Source organism: Schistocerca piceifrons, chromosome 9 (assembly GCF_021461385.2).
Source record: "Schistocerca piceifrons isolate TAMUIC-IGC-003096 chromosome 9, iqSchPice1.1, whole genome shotgun sequence".
NCBI classification, from domain to species: Eukaryota; Metazoa; Arthropoda; class Insecta; order Orthoptera; family Acrididae; genus Schistocerca; species Schistocerca piceifrons.
In genome coordinates this window covers 22,014,003-22,032,061 of record NC_060146.1, presented here as the reverse complement: position 1 = coordinate 22,032,061, position 18,059 = coordinate 22,014,003, and the positions used below count along the sequence as shown (strand labels likewise).

At 43.9% G+C, this 18,059-nt stretch overlaps 1 non-coding gene across 1 annotated transcript; it reads left to right on the top strand.

Moving 5' to 3' along the window:
- Positions 1-17,626: 17,626 nt before the first annotated feature.
- On the top strand, positions 17,627-17,699 carry Trnat-agu. The gene has a single exon. It is a non-coding gene; the product is annotated as a tRNA-Thr (tRNA).
- The last annotated feature ends 360 nt before the right edge of the window (positions 17,700-18,059 follow it).

The following is an 18,059-nucleotide window of genomic DNA, read 5'->3' as shown; positions in this document are numbered from 1 at the left end:
CTGCCTTCTGAATTATCACCCATCCCCCCCCCCCAAAAAAAAGCAATCTATCTTCACCAATTTGAAGAGAGGTTCAGCTTCAAAGAGCATTCACATTACTATATATCCAGATGTACTTTGTATCAGTGTCTCTTACTGATCGCTAAATTTAATGCAAGTATCATACATTGCTAGCTCCTTGACGATACACTTGCAGTGATTTCCCCAATGGCCTGGTTTTGTATCGCTGTCATAAAACCCTGTTTCTGCGCACATATCTTCGTGTGTCAACCATTAGTTCAGTGCTTGCAAACTGACACAATCCCGGCTGTGGCTATTGGCATATTTAATATGTAGTTCTTTCCATAGCAAACCCATCATTTTTGTGCCATTTTTTTCTGCCTAGGAAATGTTCCAGATTTTCTGTCAGTTTAACACTAGAACTGCCAGAACTAGTACTATACTTAGAACTGCCGATGTGGTCAAAGTGACCACTTTCTTTGTAAGTACATGCTGTGCTGTTTAATGTAAATATTAATGCCTTGACAACAATGTATCACTTTAATTACGTTTAATAACAGTATCATTGTATTTTACAACAACAATGGGAACATAAAATTACTAATGTTAAAGAACATAGTTCACAATATTTATCTGCAACCATACTAATTGTATTGCAGTAGTTTTAAAATTATTAGAAATTAATCTTACTAGAGAAACTAAGTATCCATGAATATGTTAAGAGAAAGATCAATCAAAATATGACCACGTATAGTACCTAATCCTATTTAGAAGCATTAAAAACTACTGTCTTTATTACTTTATATGTACACGGCCCACAAGCGTATCTCTTACATTTACTGCACATTTCATTTGTCTTGTTTCTGCATTTCCTCGTTTGCATAGTTTTCTTACTTTCGCAGGAATTTCCGCTTCTTCTCTTTCTTCATCACCATCGTCCTTTTCTTTTCCATCCCTTGGCATCCTTTCTTGATTTCTGGTTTCCAAATAGGCTCTACGTAATTCTTCTGCTGGATTTAGGATGAAATTCCTCCTACTTATTTTGATCCATGTCACTAGCTTGAAAATGATCCATGCCTTGATGGCTGCTGAATCAAGGATATTGTGAAATACGTGTACAGGCCATCGACGAGTACAAGAGCGGACAGAATATTTCCTCGTCATCTGGTCCAAGACATCTACACCAAATTTTGTGCTATTGTATAAGCTCACTGTTTCGGGAAGGTGTTTCGAATTATTTTGCATTTCAATATCTGTGTGCATGGTGCTACACAGAAGAACATTTTTGTTCTTTTTCCCTTGGTAAACAGTCAGAGAACAGTCAAGAGAACAGACGTATAAAGAGGAGTTTTCATTTCTTTGTAGTGTTCGGAATTTCTTCTCTTGCACGGTTGATAGTGCTGAAAGACTACTTTTCTCTTTTTCCAGTCTCTCCCCAAGTGTGACCGTAGTGAAAAAATTATCAGTAGTCACATTTCGCCCCTTATTACGATTTGGAGCAACCAACTTCATTACTACTTGTTCTGGAAGTTCCCCATTAGGTGCCCTCTGTTCGTTTTTTCCTACATAAGGGAACCCATTAAAAAGATATTTTGTTTCTACATCCGCTAGAAGCCAGAATTTGATTCCGAATTTATCAGGCTCATTCGGCATATATTGCAAATACGGACACCTGGTTCTGCTGGGGAAAAGTTGTTCGTCCACAGTGACATTTGATCCAGGTATGTAATTAAACTGACAGTTTTCTATAAAATGGTTCCAAGTAGTTGATATAAGTGCAAATTTGTCACTTTTCAAACTTCCGATCGTGTATTTTTTCATCAAAACGCAGATATTTCAAAATTTCTCGAAATCTGTTTCTGCTCATAGTGTCAGCAAAAAATGGGGCTCCCCACTTTTTCGACCACAACTCATCTACTTCAATACATCTGGCACCTAGTGCACCACGAACATATAATAAAGCAACAAATGCATCTAATTCTTCTAAATCCAAACTCCAGGAATCATTTCCAAGAAGCCGTTGTGCCTCTGCTTCTGTGCATTTATTTATGTGTTTCATCATTGACTGATCAACTAAAAGGCGCCAGGCACTCGAAATATTATCATTTGAGACGTGCCGCTTTGCGTGTGGAGTAGGTCTCCGTGTTTCTTTCAATATATTCAGTTGACCTATCCTACCTGGAATAGTAACACCGAAGTCTGCTACAGTCCACTCCGTGATCCCGTCCTTCCCCAGGAGTTTTGAGCCAGGTTCTGGAAGTGAACCCTCACTTCGTTCTCCTCTTCTACGTCCATTCTGTATTGGTCCACTTACAGGAGATGCAGTTCCTTTTTTACCCAGGGTAGGTCCTTCTCTAGCATTGTTTATATTACTGCTTGGTCCTGGTTCAGCAACTGCGTGAGGAAAGAGACAATTACAAAGCTACAACTCATTATAAAGATAACATACCACACAATGAAATAGCAGTAACAGAAGTAGCAGTAGAAGTGTCAGCTCTACTACAATAGTGATCATTATTCATATAGTAATAATAATAATATAAGTGAATGTAAATTACCTTCATCTTCAGTCTCGGAGCTGTCACTCTCCACATTAGCGACAGGTTGGTAATCTTCATCTGTAGAATCTTCCACAAGGTCTCAACTTCAGGGATCATTTTCAGCATCCGATTCATACAAAAGGGTGACTTTCTTCATCCGAAAGTGGCTGTGCCCATGGTTTGTATCGCTGTGACATATGAGCCATGTCTACTGCTCTGAGACCAGTACTCAAATAATCAGTCTTGTCTATGCGAAACCCAATAGCAAACAATAAATGAAATATTGCATTGTTGAGCTTTTAAATTCAAACAATGCGGATAAACTTCAGTAACCAACATATTTAGTACATTGTTGACGAGTGCTAAGAATAAATCCGGGGAGTGACGCACAACAATCTTTAAATAATCTGTTTTCAAATATACATGTAATGTGGTCAAAGTGACCACTCGGCGGTTTTAAGTATAAGTGGCCATTCAAAGAAAACTAATGAATATAAAATAAATATTGGACTATTTATATGATCTACATAAACATTGTAATTCTGTCAGAGACAGCAAAGGACTTGGAAGAGCAGTTGAATGGAATGGACAGTGTCTTGAAAGGAGGATATGAGATGAACATCAACAAAAGCAAAACAAGGATAATGGAATGTAGTCTAATTAAGTCGGGTGATGCTGAGGGAATTAGATTAGGAAATGAGACACTTAAAGTAGTAAAGGAGTTTTGCTATTTGGGGAGCAAAATAACTGATGATGGTCGAAGTAGAGAGGATATAAAATGTAGGCTGGCAATGGCAAGGAAAGCGTTTCTGAAGAAGAGAAATTTGTTAACATCCAGTATTGATTTAAGTGTCAGGAAGTCATTTCTAAAAGTATTCGTATGGAGTGTAGCCATGTATAGAAGTGAAACATGGACGATAAATAGTTTGGACAAGAAGAGAATAGAAGCTTTCGAAATGTGGTGCTACAGAAGAATGCTGAAGATTAGATGGGTAGATCACATAACTAATGAGGAAGTATTGAATAGGATTGGGGAGAAGAGAAGTTTGTGGCACAACTTGACCAGAAGAAGGGATCGGTTGGTAGGACATGTTATGAGGCATCAAGGGATCACCAATTTAGTATTGGAGGGCAGATTGGAGGGTAAAAATCGTAGAGGGAGACCAAGAGATGAATACACTAAGCAGATTCAGAAGGATGTAGGTTGCAGTAGGTACTGGGAGATGAAAAAGCTTGCACAGGATAGAGTAGCATGGAGAGCTGCATCAAACCAGTCTCAGGACTGAAGACCACAACAACAACAACAAACATTTAGGAAAAGTCATTAACTCACAACAGCATAGATTAGAAATTGACCCAATAATAACATGTTAAAATATAAAAAGTGGTCAAATCGACCACTCGGCGGTCCTAGTGTCAAATGGTGTACGAGTTATGTCTGCAGCTCCTATTGCCTTATCGAGGGGCGAACTGCTGTTACGAAAATACTGCTTCCAATTCCTAAGTTGCTTCTCAAGTAGGTGCACAGTATCTGCTGGATCTGGATCCCATTTTTCACTCACGAAGGTCAGTCTTCCAACAGCTGATACAGGATGGTGGAGTGTTCCTCTGTCGATGCTAATGCGGTGACGGCGGGAGCGCCTGCGACAAAGTTCCATTAGCTCCATTCGTAATGAGAACATAATGGTTACTTGTAGAAGATTCAGATCAAGCTCTTGATGTTATTACGAGCTTAATTCATCTGCCTACATACGTCGCTCCGACTGTCCCTAAACAACGATGGCTCGTCCCCACAATGACCAACTTCTAGTCGTGCATTAGAGACAGACAGACAGACACACACACACACACACACACACACACACACACACACACACATACACACACTAATCGTAGCTACTGCTGGAGTACCGAGCGCGTGCACTCTGACGTAAAACGATATGTGTGTGAACTTTTTCTCATAGCACCATGACATACTTTGGGAGCGATACCTCGGAGCATTGTTAGTCGCGTGTTACAGACGAACAAACAGACGCACTTGACCAGACAACAGTTTAACGTATCATTCCGTTGTGAGCGACAATGATGGACATATCGAGAGCTGCATTTTATCTAACATAAGACTGAATGGAGAAATATTGTCTGCATTGCAGGAGTACGTAATCTATATGTCGCACAATTAGGACAAAAGCGTCGCTTCACAAACAGTGTTTACAAAGGTGTGTACCTAATTAGCACTACTAAGTAATGACAATAAAAAGACAGAAGAATGGAAATGTTCCTTTACTTTCCAAGCAGTAAGGAAGTCACGCTAGCTTTATTGACTCGATAAGCGGAACGGAACCGGAATCTATAGACAACAGGAAGTGATGGGAGCGCCTCACGCAAGCATCCGACTCCACGAAGGAGTGTTCCCCCCAGAGTGAGTAAAGTCAAATTTGGGTGTCGACCGAGTTGGGAAGTTTTTCGATGTCAGTTTGCATACATATGGTCACATTATATGACAGTCGATACTGTCGTCATTAACTGAGGGTACTCCAACCACAAAAATTAAACTAATCCCAGATAGTAGAGGCACCAGCACTCATGAATAGTGCGTGACACCGTTAGAGTTGCACACGAATCGCCTTATAAAACAAATGATTCCAAAGCCATCATTCAACTGACAGTTTGATAAACTGAAGGGAAGTCTCTTTGTCGCAACGTTGGCATCAATGGAAGACTGGAAGAAAAATAAGCTGACACTGAATTCGCGATTGCAGACTGGAACTCAGGCTACAGACAGACAATAAGTATAACATCTCCAGGAACTTGTTTAAGACTTCAGTGCCAATGAATAGTGCTTAACAGATCCGCTGTTTGTGTCTATACAGAATACATCAAAACCACAGCTGAATTGAAGAAACATCATTAGAGTTTGGTATGAAGTTTAGAAAGAAATAGGTCAGTGTAACCACTTAGTTGGACAAAAGCCGTTTCATCTCAAATTTCCCTCTATTTAGTCCACGTAATAAACCCCGTATTTCAGGGAAGGAACAATTTATTCACTCTTTCTCATCTCCGAAGACTAATGAATACAAACAGGTCAAACCCTGAGCCTTAACTCTATATACATTAAAGACGTGACTTAAACGTACCAATTCGTAACGGCTAAAATAATAGGTCACTAGAACCAGCAGAATAATCGTATTTGAGAGAAGTGTTTAGAACAGAAACTAACGCACTAACAACATATGGGCAACTGAAGATTGCCGTAAGCTACATGTCAAGCTAATATTGGAAACTAAAGAAAAGCGACTGAGTGCGAAAGGTGTGAGTTTTGTAACATCCCTAGGCAGTGGCAAACGTCACATAAACTTCACTGTAGTAGGAACAAATACAATATAGTAACTGAAAAAAAAACTGAAGCACCCAGAAGACATGCTCTGATGTCAACAGAACTTTTACACGTGCACACAATCGGTGGGAATATCAATCATTAGAGCTGCGATTTCCTGTGACTAGTAGGACAGTCAACAGAGTGCCTTAGTGTTATTCGTGTTTAGTGTTGTTGCCAGGTGCGGTAGGCTATATACACTTTGTGATCAATAGTATCCGGACACCCCCAAATACATATTTTCTCATAATAGGTGCATGGTACTGTCGCTCGCTGCCAGGTACTCCATATCACCGACCTCAGTAGTCATTAGACATCGAGAGGGAGCAGAATGGGGTGATTGGGTGTCACTTGTGTCATACGACTGTACGCGCGATTTACACAGTCCTAAACATCCCTAGATCCACTGTTTCCGATGTGATAGTAAAGTGAAAACGTGAGAGGGCACGTACTGAACATAAGCGTACAGGCCGACCTCGTCTGTTGACTGACGGAGACCGCCGACAGTTGAAGAGGGTCGTAATGTGTAATAGGCAGACATCTATTCCGGCCCATCACACAGGAATTCCAAACTGGATCAGGATCCACTGCAAGTGCTATGACAGTTAGGCGGGAGGTCAGAAAACTTGGATTTCATGGTCGAACGGCTGCTCATAAGCCACACATCCCGCCGGTAAATGTAAGACGACGCCTCGCTTGGTGTAAGGAGCGTAAACGCTGAGCAATTGAACACTGAAAAAACGTTGTGTGGAGTGACGAACCACTGTATTCGACGTGGTGATCCGACGGCAGGGTGTGGGTATGGCGAATGCCAGCGTGTGTACTGCCAACAGTAAATTTCGGAGGCGGTGGTGTTATGGTGTGGTCGGTTTTGCATGGAGACGACTTGCACCCCTTGTTGTTTTGCGTGGCACTATCACAGCACAGGCCTACATTGACGTTTTAAGCAGCTTCTTGCTTCCCACTGTTGAAGAGCAATTCGGGGATGGCGATTGCACCTTTCATCACGATCGAGCACCTGCTCATAATTCACTGCCTGTGGCGGAGTGGTTACGCGACAATAAGATGCCTGTAATGGCCTAGCCTGCACAGAGTCGTGACACGAATCGTTTAGAACACTTTTGGGATGTTTTGGAAAGCCGATTTTGTGCCAGGCCTCACCGACCGACATCGATACCTCTCCTCAGTGCAGCACTCCGTGAAGAATGTGCTGCCATTCCCCAAGAAATCTTCTAGCACCTGATTGAGCGTTTGCCTGCAAGAGTGGAAGCGGTCATCAAGGCAAAGGGTGGGCCAACACCATATTGAATTCCAGCAATTCAGCCAGGTGTCCGGATGCTTATAATCACATAGTGTACGAGGCGTGAACAAAGTCAGATGTTGAGTGATAACTATGAGGGACACGAAGATGCGGCGTACGCGTACTTGTGTGAAACCGCATTATCAGCACCTGAAAGGATTTGAAAGGGGCCTCATTGTGGGTATCCATTTGGCCGGCTGGTCGAATCGTGCAATAAACGGATTTGTGAGGCTTCTGGACGTGACAGCGATCCGACACTGGACTGCGTGGAAACGTGAGAGCGGACATACACGTCGTGAAGGATCCGGTCGACCACGTCAGAGGACCACAAGGGAGAATCGCAGTACTGTGCACCGAGCACATCGTAGCCCCTTCAGATCCGCAGCTGCCAACCCAGAGCGAGTAATGGACTCCCTGCAACATTCACTGGCCGCAGATTAACAGCAGTCGGACTACGGAATTACCGGCCCTTGCGTAGGCTGCCGTTAACACCACAGAACAATCGGCTACTTTTCGAGTGGTGATGCCACTTTTGAGCCATGGACTGCTGATGAAGGGTATCGCATTGTGTTCAGTGATGAGTCGCTGTTCTCGACCAGCCTGTATGACCGAAGAGTACAGTGGTGACTTGGGGAGAGGTCTCATTCTTTTAATGTTTTGGAGAGGCACAGTAGCCTTACGCCTACTGTTTAGGACGTGGTGAGATATCGGGCGTGACTCCAGCTCATCGCCAGCAGTGTTTGAAGGGTCTTTCACGGCGCAACGGAACGTCACGGACATCCCGCGTCCTCGAATGTTATTTCTCATACGATAGCGTCTTGTGCTACTTTTCAACAGAACAATGCTTCACAACACACGGGACGTGTCTCTATTATTCAGGTACTCCTCATATCTCTCCACGATAGAATACGTGTGGGCCCAGGTTAGACGAAAACTCCGTCCCAGTTGCAGAGTCCAGAATACAGAGGGCATGTTAAAACAACCGTGGGCTAGCTTGCGTCGGGAGAGAATGAAATGGCTTTATGGTAACCTTCCCAAACGAAGTAGCGCATGCATCCAGACCGGAGGGGTGCGACGTTATAGATATAAGTTGGCTCATACTGCCAAGTTCTTCATAAATGTGACAAAATTTTCTAATCTCACTGCAATAATATCGAATGAGGCCAGAATGAGATTTTCACTCTGCAGCGGAGTGTGCGCTGATATGAAACTTCCTGGCACATTAAAACTGTGTGCCGGACCGTGACTCGAACTTTTTTTTTGTTACCATATATATTTATTAAAATATATTAACAAACGATACATTTAAATAAAGAAACATTTCATTCGATTATCCTATTTCTAGAGTTGGTTAACATTACTGTCTTTTTATAGGTTTTCGTTTGTATATTCTTTTCGTTTTTCTCTTATTGTTGTCCTTAAACCGTTTTACATAGTCATTTGTCGTCTTTTTTGTTTGGGTAAAGCATTCTAGGACAGACATATAATTTATACGTAGCATCGACACATAGATTTTGAGTTCAAATTTCTGTGTGTCATCCACTTGTGATGCCACGTTCACATTGTGTACTCTGGTTCGATCTCTTCCTCTACTTTGCACTGTTAGGTGGGACAGTATGAGGGAAAACACCAGCATGATAGATGGAGCACAAGTGGAAGAAAATTTTTTTTACATATGCTACAGATTGTACATAAATTAAAGAAGAAGGAAAAAAATTATGTCATATTATATAAGAGAAGCAGAGAGGAAAGTGTGAGTAAACAACATAAATTTTATAGAAATATAGTATGTTGTTGTTGTGGTCTTCAGTCCTGAGACTGGTTTGATGCAGCTCTCCATGCTACTCTATCCTGTGCAAGCTTCTTCATCTCCCAGTACCTACTGCAACCTACATCCTTCTGAATCTGCTTAGTGTATTCATCTCTTGGTCTCCCTCTACGATTTTTACCCTCCACGCTGCCCTCCAATGCTAAATTTGTGATCCCTTGATGCCTCACAACATGTCCTACCAACCGATCCCCTCTTCTTGTCAAGTTGTGCCACAAACTCCTCTTCTCCCCAATCCTATTCAATACTTCATCATTAGTTATGTGATCTACCCATCTAATCTTCAGCATTCTTCTGTAGCACCACATTTCGAAAGCTTCTATTCTCTTCTTGTCCAAACTGGTTATCGTCCATGTTTCACTTCCATACATGGCTACACTCCATACAAATACTTTCAGAAACGACTTCCTGACACTTAAATCTATACACGATGTTAACAAATTTCTCTTCTTCAGAAACGATTTCCTTGCCATTGCCAGTCTACATTTTATATCCTCTCTACTTCGACCATCATCAGTTATTTTACTCCCTAAATAGCAAAACTCCTTTACTACTTTAAGTGTCTCATTTCCTAATCGAATCCCCTCAGCATCACCCGATTTAATTTCACTACATTCCATATAGTATAGGAAAACAATTATGAGTAGTTGACACTTTCCACTAGGTAATGCTTGTATCCCAAACAATATACACTCCTGGAAATGGAAAAAAGAACACATTGACAACGGTGTGTCAGACCCACCATACTTGCTCCGGACACTGCGAGAGGGCTGTACAAGCAATGATCACACGCACGGCACAGCGGACACACCAGGAATCGCGGTGTTGGCCGTCGAATGGCGCTAGCTGCGCAGCATTTGTGCACCGCCGCCGTCAGTGTCAGCCAGTTTGCCGTGGCATACGGATCTCCATCGCAGTCTTTAACACTGGTAGCATGCCGCGACAGCGTGGACGTGAACCGTATGTGCAGCTGACGGAGTTTGAGCGAGGGCGTATAGTGGGCATGCGGGAGGCCGGGTGGACGTACCGCCGAATTGCTCAACACGTGGGGCGTGAGGTCTCCACAGTACATCGATGCTGTCGCCAGTGGTCGGCGGAAGGTGCACGTGCCCGTCGACCTGGGACCGGACCGCAGCGACGCACGGATGCACGCCAAGACCGTAGGATCCTACGCAGTGCCGTAGGGGACCGCACCGCCACTTCCCAGCAAATTAGGGACACTGTTGCTCCTGGGGTATCGGCGAGGACCATTCGCAACCGTCTCCATGAAGCTGGGCTACGGTCCCGCACACCGTTAGGCCGTCTTCCGCTCACGCCCCAACATCGTGCAGCCCGCCTCCAGTGGTGTCGCGACAGGCGTGAATGGAGGGACGAATGGAGACGTGTCGTCTTCAGCGATGAGAGTCGCTTCTGCCTTGGTGCCAATGACGGTCGTATGCGTGTTTGGCGCCGTGCAGGTGAGCGCCACAATCAGGACTGCATACGACCGAGGCACACAGGGCCAACACCCGGCATCATGGTGTGGGGAGCGATCTCCTACACTGGCCGTACACCACTGGTGATCGTCGAGGGGACACTGAATAGTGCACGGTACATCCAAACCGTCATCGAACCCATCGTTCTACCATTCCTAGACCGGCAAGGGAACTTGCTGTTCCAACAGGACAATGCACGTCCGCATGTATCCCGTGCCACCCAACGTGCTCTAGAAGGTGTAAGTCAACTACCCTGGCCAGCAAGATCTCCGGATCTGTCCCCCATTGAGCATGTTTGGGACTGGATGAAGCGTCGTCTCACGCGGTCTGAACGTCCAGTACGAACGCTGGTCCAACTGAGGCGCCAGGTGGAAATGGCATGGCAAGCCGTTCCACAGGACTACATCCAGCATCTCTACGATCGTCTCCATGGGAGAATAGCAGCCTGCATTGCTGCGAAAGGTGGATATACACTGTACTAGTGCCGACATTGTGCATGCTCTGTTGCCTGTGTCTATGTGCCTGTGGTTCTGTCAGTGTGATCATGTGATGTATCTGACCCCAGGAATGTGTCAATAAAGTTTCCCCTTCCTGGGACAATGAATTCACGGTGTTCTTATTTCAATTTCCAGGAGTGTAGTACAAAAATGAAGAAGGAAAAAAAATCACTGTTAGTACTACTGGGCATACTTTTGACACTGATTTGGCTGCGAGCATGACAGATGTTTGGTGAGAAGCACTTTGTGTCACTGATTTCACTAAGAAGAAACGCTTTATACTACTATACTTCACTATTTGATGCGAGAAGGGAAAGAACTTTATCTTTTCTGCTGCACTTGTTCACTATCACTGCACACATTATTCTTGTGGTGAGTGTGGTGAGGTGAGGTGGCTGGTGGCGGTGCTGAGGGTCACAGGCTGGGGAGGACTCTGGCGATTGTTGTCTGCAGTGGAATCTGCAGGAAGTTTCTGAAGTTCTCGCGGTAGCGCCTGTGCTGCTGGGCCGTCTTGTTCTCCTCCCAGAGGTCCATCAGGAAGGCCAGCTGGTCGGTCTGCCTCCGCACTACGATGGCGTGTGCCGTCATGGCTAGGATCCAGAGAGTCGCCAGTCGCTCGGGCCGTGGAAATGGGTTGCAGTCTGGGGCGGTGATTGCTTCCACTGTGATGCTTCCCGGGGCCGTTCTGTTGATGTGGGTCACCATCTGCTGGCACGTTTCCCACTCGGCACCTTTGCCTTTCGCGGGCAAGTCCTCTACCAACTGAGCTACCCAAGCACGACTCACGCCCCGTCTTCACAGCTTTACTTCTGCCAGTACCTCGTCTCCTATCTTCCAAACTTTACAGAAGCTCTCCTGTGAACCTTGCAGAACTAGCACTCCTGAAAGAAAGAGTATTGCGGAGACATGGCTTAGCCAGAATGAGATTTTCACTCTGCAGCGGAGTGTGCGCTGATATGAAACTTCCTGGCAGATTAAAACTGTGTGCCGGACCGAGACTCGAACTCGGGCCCTTTGCATTTCGCAGTCAAGTGCTCTACCAACTGAGCTTAATATCGAATGACATCACATAAACAACCCCAACACTTCGCCTTAAGATGACAAGTAGGAAACTTGTCGAAACGTTGCCACCGCAAAACGACGTATTCACCCTCTCAAGTCTCAAGTTTCATTTGCATCGCATGCATTATCTTGAAACATTTTACATGGTGTTTCAAAATGAATATACGGGTTTTAAAACTCTATAGCATTTGCTACATTCAACTTAAAAATTATAAAAAATACACAAAATGAAAGAGCACCTCAGACAGTTTTTCTAGCAAGTGTTCAATGTGAGCACCATTTGTCGCTCAACGAGTCGATAGGCGAGTTCTTTCCATACCTTGATCAGTGTGCCTGCAGAAATTGTTACAACAATGCTGTTTCTAAGGTCGCGTGGATCAGCTAGTAGCGGAGACATATACACTTATACACATGGTTCTTCATTAAGTCCCAAAGGGAGAAGTCGCATGGCGTAAGATCGTATGTGAAAATGGTGGTCATGCAAAACAAGTTCTGTCATCCGGCCACTTGGGGCCAATCAAGCGGTCGGGTACAACGTCGTTTAACCAATCGCGTACTGAGTTATGCCAGTGAGACGGCGCACCATTTAGCTGCCGAGTAAAGTTCTACTGAAGCTTCTTCCAACTGAGGAGAGAGCCATGGTTCTGCCGTGTAAAGATAAGAAACACCAGTTAAGAGTTGCTTCACCGAAAAAGAAAGGCCCACAAACTCTCTGCCTGGATATGGCACCAAAAAACATTCAATTTAGGGGAGGCTCGTTGCAACTATACCATCTCGTGGGTATTTGCTGATCTGTAGATGCGCACATTATGTGTGTTCGCATTTCCACTTAGGTGAAATGTGGATTCATGACTGAGGACGACATGCTGAAAATTTTCATTGTCATGCAGCAACATTTCGTTTGCAATGTTGGCACGTAGATCATAGTCTCTAGGCTTTAGAGCTCTTAACAGCTGCAAACGATAAGGACGTAATTTTGTTTCCTTAAAAGTCCCTGCACAGACGTCACTGGAACTACTAATTGATTATCAGCCTTCCGAACTGATTTCTTGGGGCTACACGTGAAAGACTCTCACTATGTCAACACGTTCTTCAGTCAATCTTAGTCGTTCCGCGCTTTTCCCTTGGCGCGCAGGTGTACACACAAATGTGTTTTAGTTGCTTTTGGTGTGTTATTTATAATTGCAAGCTGAATGTAATAAATGCTACAAAGCCTTAAAACCTGTATAGTAATTTCGAAACAACCTGTACTTTCGAAACTAGGTCCTAATACAGTCTCTAGCACCTCAATGTACATGTTACACTTCCTTCTAGTGTTCAGCCAAGCAATGCATGATTTACTACCACCTAAGTGCAGAAGGCTGCCCAAATCATAACACTTCCACCACCAAAATTTCTACTCATTCTTACCTGCTGTTCTGTTCTCAGATTAACAATATTGAAATCCATCGGGACCATTTAAATTAAACTTCTTCATATCACTGAAGATTGCTTTATCCCATTTTAAAGAGCATGACATATGTTTCTCAACAAACTCCAGTCTAACCTGTTTATACGAGGGCCGTTCAGAAAGTAACCACCGGTTGATTTAAAAAAATACACCAAGTTAAATAAAAATATTTTAATATATACATCTTACAACTACATCTTTGCACTATTTTTCTACATAGTCTCCATAGCGATTGAGGCATTTATCGTATCTCTTCACAAGCTTTGAAATTCCTTCTGCATAAAAATCACCCGCTTGTGGCTGGAGCCAGCCTGTGACCGCATCTTTGAGCTCTTCATCGTCATCAAACCGCTGTGACCCGAGCCATTTCTTCAAATGCATGAAGAGGTGATAATCACTTGGCGCCAGGTCTGGGCTGTAAGGTGGATGGTTGATAACGTCCCACTTGAAGGACTCAAGAAGGGCCGTTGTTCTGCGAGCAGAGTGAGGACGGGCATTATCGTGCAAAAAAACGATACCGCAAGTCAGCATACCACGGCGTTTGTTCTGTATATCCCGTCGTAACTTTTTTATTGTTTCTCAGTACACGTCTTGATTAATGGTCGTACCACATTCCATGAATTCAACCAACAACATCCCTTTGGCATCCCAAAACACCTTTGCCATCAGTTTTCTGGCAGAAAAATCTTGCGAGGCTTTTCTTGGTTTGGTAGGCGAATTTGAATGTGCCCACATCTTTGATTGTTCTTTTGTCTCAGGGTTCACGTACTTAATCCAGGTTTCGTCACCGGTCACGATTCTGTTTAACAATGGTTCTCCTTCGTCCTCATAACGTGACTGAAAGTCTAATGCAGAGGCCATTCTTTGAGTTTTGTGGTGGTCGGTAAGAATTTTGGGCACCCATCGTGCACAGAACTTACGGTAACCCAATCTTGCTGTCACTATCTCGTACAAGAGTGTCTTAGAAATCTGTGGAAAACCAGTAGACAACTCCGACATTGACAAACGTCGATTTTCACGAACTTTTGCATCAACTGTCTGAACGAGTTCGTCAGTCACCAATGATGGTCTACCACTCCTCTCTTCATCATGAACGTTTTCTCGTCCACTTTTAAATAAACGTACCCATTCACGGACAACTCCTTCACTCATAACTCTTGGTCCGTACACGGCACAAAGCTCACGATGAATAGCTGCTGCAGAATATCCTTTGGCTGTAAAAAACCTTATGACAGCACGCACTTCACATTTGGCGGGGTTTTTTATTGCAGCACACATTTCAAACTGCCACAAAAACTAAACTAGCGCAGGTACGACGTTCACTCGACCACGGCTTGATGCCGACTGACCTGTTGAGTGCGTGAACGCACAGATGGCGTCGCTACTCCCCCCACAACCCGCACTGTGACCAATCGGAGGTTACTTTCTGAACCGCCCTCGTATTTGGGTGTTAGAACAAGGTTCTGCAGTCGTCTCTCAAAAGCAAGATGTTTTAACATTTAACAAAATTTGTCGTACACATCTGGAAGTTAGGCAACTGTAAATCAGCAACAAGTTGAGAAGAATAACAATTTGCGGCCCTTGCTCTGCGCAAAAATAACCGTTTCGATGCCTCAGATAATCTTCTACATTGCGCATTGTTCTGTCCATATCGTGCGCCCAGTCCAGTGAAATTATCCATCACTGAACTTGAACGGTTCAACTTCTTGACAGTTAGTGAGTCTCATTTCCTTGTACGCACCAATTTTTGCTTTTTCATCACGTGATAACTGTTTGCCTTGTGGCGCTGTCACAATCGTGGTTTACTTTGTCACTGATGGGTTCCGTTTGCCATCTGCAGTAAAAGCACGTTCGTACACAGTAACACCGCGCAGAACCCACTGTCTTTATACCAAGTACCCCTTCTCCCACCGGAATTATTGATGTCTTGTTATATACTGTACTACTGATTTCAAATGCAGTACCATTCGACAGTATTTGCCGGTATACCGGCTCTGTACTATTGCATGTAAGCACCACGGGTGAGAGCTGACTGTCTTTATAACAGGTGCCACCTTCTCCCGCCTGAATTGTTGATGTCTTGTTATATTCCACGGGACTGGAAGAAGGCCCAGGTCATAGCAATCTATAAAAAGGGTAGAAAATCGGATGCACATAATTACCAGCCAATTTCACTGACATCGATTTGTTGTAGAATCATGGGACGTATTTTGTGTTCAGACATGATGACCTTTCTAGACTCTGAGAAGCTCATCTGCAGAAACCAGCTCGGTTTTAGGAAACAGCGGTCATGCGAGACACAGCTGGCCCTCTTTGTGCATGATATACAACAGGGTCTAGATACCGGCTCCCAGGTCGATGCCATATTTCTCGACTTTCGAAAGGCGTTCGACTCAGTTCTGCACTGTCGCTTGTTCCAAAGAGTGCTATCCGATGACATATACGGTTGGATAGAAAGTTTTCTAACAGACAGAGAGCAGTATGTCGTCCTGAATGGGGATACTTCAACAGAAACAAGCGTAACTTCAGGTGTGCCCCATGTCAGCGTAATAGGTCCGCTGCTTTTTACGATTGACATAAGCGATATGGTTGATGCTATTGACAGTGGCATTAGACTGTTTGCCGATGATACTGTAGTCTACAGGAAAGTAGTATCACACGAAAGTTGTGAACATATCAATGAGGATTTGCAGAAAATAAATGTGCGGTGTAATGACTGACAGTTATCTCTCAATATTAGTAAGTGTAACGTACTGCGTATAACAAGGCGAAAATCCTCATTAATGTACGAGTACAAAATAAATGCCCAGTCTCTGGAAGCGGTAACATCCGTCAAGTATTTGGGTATGACTATTCGAAGTGATCTCAAATGGAATGATCAGATTACACAAGTAACGGGAAGGCGAACTCTAGATTGCGGTTTATTGGTAGAATCCTGAAGCGATGCAGTCCTTCAACAAAGGAAATTGTTTACAATACGTCAGTTCGTCCAGTCTTAGAGTATTGTTCGTCTGTATGGGACCCTTACCAGTTGGGTCTAATTCAAGAGATTGAGAAGGCCCAAAGAAGAACGGCAACATTTGTGACTGGTACATTTAGCCATCGCTAGAGCGTTACAAATCTCATAGAAAGTTTGAAGTGGGACGGACTTGCAGATAGACGACGCGCTAAACGGAAGGGGCTGCTCACTAAATTCCGAAATCCGATCTTCGCCGAGGCTGTAGAGTATATATTATTACCACCGACTTTAAAATCGCGCAATGATCACCATTCAAAGATAAGGGAAATTAGAGCTCGTACTGAGGCGTTCAGGCAGTCGTTTTTCCCTCGCGCGATCCGCTAGTGCAACAGAGGAGGGGAAATATGACTTTCGCGCGAATTGTGCCCTCCGCCACACACCGCTTGGTGACTAGCGGAGTATATATTTAGATGCAGATACTGTACTGCTGACTTCAAATGCGGTACCACTCGACAGCATTTTTCGGTGTACTGGGTCTCTACTACCGCATCTACATTGGGCACTATTTTAAGCGGTAATGTTTATTTTCCTACATATACCCATGTCTTTATACTGACTTCCACTACTGTAGCTATCCTGAGACGTCCAAATACCCGCTGATTAAAGTAAATTGATCCACTTACCTTACAGAGACTGTTTTGGCAGCGCCCTCTAAGCGGTTCAAGGGTCTTTCTGTGTTCTGAGACTGCTGCACTCCACTTAAGGCACCACAACTTCACAGGCTGCAACAACGGAAATCTCTGCAGGTCCCTGTTCAAACACTTATACTTATTAGTCTACACCATAAGGATTTTGATTAATGTATGTGACATTTATGCCTTCTTGAACTGTTGCACATAATATTTAATTACGGTTGATTAGATTGTTTCGATTGACAGCGTGTACTGAGTGGTGATTGTTGGGGACAATAATGGAAATATCTGAAAATTCATTTGTTCTCTTCATATCTCATAAGAGATGCCACGAGTAATGAGGGTAATGGACAAGGGACACTACATTAGAAGTGTGTAGATAAGTTGAGAATTTGGGTCTGATAGGAGGCGTGCTAGGGTAGTCCGTGCAGTTGCAATGACCATTGTGTCCAGATGGCTCAGTGGTCAGACCAACTGCCTAGTAAGCTGGAGACCTGGGTTCGAATCCCAGTCCAGCACAATGATTTCAACCAATGCCCGCTCGCAGCCAATGTCTGTAATTCCTTTGTTCTTACATCATGTTTCAACTTCGCTAAATCAGCTTCGGCAACTTTTTGAACACTGTAAAATATCTAAGTCTTTATCTATTATCTTTGCCAAATTCTCAATGCGCTCCAGTTTTGTATGAGGCTGTGGGGTGATACCTTTGTCATGGCTGACAACGACGCACGCTTTCTGTCTCTACTGTAAAACTCGTAGATAAAAAAGCAGCACTCGGTATTCCTTGTACGCTTTCTCGTGAGGATAATTATTACGCATCACCACAGAGTGTACTCACTGCGGTGTAAATTTTTAAAAAGCATCAACATCGTTTCCTTCG